Here is a 2,174-nt window from a genome sequence, read left to right as displayed (position 1 = left end):
GAGCGCGGCGAGCGGCTCCGTGCGGGGGAAGACACGACTTCGCTAGGACACGGGAAGAGGGGGTTTGGGAGGAGGAAGAGGGGAGCCCACACGCGCACGCACTTGCTGACCGGTACCCCTAGTGCTGCGTGGCGAGAGCCCGGGTGGGGCCGGGGAGGCGGCCGCCTTGGCCCTGTGGGTGCCGGCCTCGGAAGGGACGGTCCCTCCTGGGGACACGGGCACGCCCGGTGCCGCGGCCTTGAGAAAGAATGGGGCCGGTAACGAGCGTGGGAGGGTCCCAGAAGCCGCGTTTCGGGCTCTGCCGGGGGCAGGGGGTGGGCTGTGGCGCTGCCCTGCCTTGGGGCAGCATGTTCGGCGGTGGTTTACACCTGAGGGCCGCGGGCCGTCGGGAGCAGCCGTTTGGCTTGGTGTAAGCGGACTCGGTTGCCAGCGCCGTAATGAAATGGGAGGTTCAGCTCCTCCCTTGTGATAGGGACTAGCACTGGGCGCAGCTCCGTAAGGAGGGCGACGCTGGCCCGCGGGCAGCGGGGGTTAGCAAGTGGGAAGAAACAGGCCGAGCAAACAGAGGTGATGTATCCGTAATACAGGGCGTATGACTTTCAATCATAGCACAGGATATTTTTGGATTAAAAGATATTGGCATTTTATTCTCTTAAGCATTTTGGTTTTGAAGAGTAACTTTCAGATGAGAGGTCTGTCTTTCATTCTTAAAGGAAATGCCAGGGGGGAAACTTGCAGCAAGTATGTTGCAGAGGATCAGGTTGTGGCTTTGGTGTAACTACTTCAGGAATTCAGTTTTAACTGAAGTTTGGTTCTTCCACCAAGAAATCTAGGGAATTTGTAAACTTGATAAATTTCAGTAAATACTGAATTGGGAAAAGATGAAAACAATAATGGAGAGGTAATCAATTTACCAGCAACTTAAATCAATGAGCAGTAACATCAGTCTAAACAGCATCTTCAGGTCCATTTTTGCAGAATATTGAAGCTCAGTGGTAGCAGGGATTGGCCAGTCTCGGTTGCATAGGTATGATTATCTCATCTACTTGAACAAATTTTTTTTATAAAACTGATTTTTGTGACGACACAACTGAGCATGAGAACAAAAACATTTTGTAGAACAGTAAGGCAGATGTAACCAGAAAAGGGCTGGATTAAATCAGGGACTCATGACAGAGCTCTAGTGAAAAAAAGATATATACAGGAGGTAGAAGTGGAGACACAGGCTACAAAGAAGCAGTACAGAAATATTCCCGCACAGGCATGTGGGGATGGTGTTAGGAAAGTTGAAGCTAAGCTAGATCTGAAACTGGCATGAGATGCTTATGTTAATCAGATGCTGTTTATCAGGAAAAGAATTCGCAAGGAAAATATGGTGCTGCTGCTGAGTGGGACAAGCATTCTAGTGAGAGCAGACAGATAAGAGTGAGATAGTCGATGTCGTCTTTGCCTCAGACTTCACCAATAAGGTCTCCCAGGCCTTTTGCCATAAGACAGGGCTCATGGAGAGGGGAACTACAAGTCGTAGAAGAGGATTGAAGAAGAGATTGCTTATCTGACAAATCTGTGGGTCCAGGTGTACTGCATTCAAGGGTGCTGAGAGCTCACAGTATCTTCGGGAAGCTATTCTCTGTTATCTTTGAGAGGCCATGAGATTGGGGGAGATCCCTGAAGGCTGGAGAAAGGCAAATCTTGCATTCATTTTAAAAAAGGGCAAGAAGGAGAATCCAGGCAACTACGGACTGGTCAGCCTCACTCCTTCCATCTGTGGCAAGATCATGGAGGAAGCCATTTGTAGGCATAAAAAGGAGCAGGTGGTGACTGGGGATGGCCAGCTTGGGATCCGCCAAGGGTAAATCATGTCCGACCAAATGGCTTGTCCTCTGTGACAGAATAACTAGATCTGAAGATGAAGGGAGAGTGTTGGATGTCATCTACTGTGGGTTTAGGGGGACCTAATGGAAGCCTTTATATACCTAAGAGGAGATTATGGAGAAGATAGAGCCAGTTTTTCTACTGAGGTGCACTGCAGGGGAATGAGAGACAGTACAAGTTGAAACTTGTAATTTGAATTGAGGAAGTGAGGACAGTTAGGTTTTGGGACAGGAGGTTTGTCACATTACTGTCTTTGGAGGTTTTCAAGATCCAGCTGGACAAAGTCCTGGGCAAGCTGG

This window comes from Phaethon lepturus, unplaced genomic scaffold, assembly GCF_000687285.1.
Source record: "Phaethon lepturus isolate BGI_N335 unplaced genomic scaffold, ASM68728v1 scaffold3245, whole genome shotgun sequence".
NCBI lineage: Eukaryota > Metazoa > Chordata > Aves > Phaethontiformes > Phaethontidae > Phaethon > Phaethon lepturus.
Note: the sequence above shows the minus strand (reverse complement) of the source record.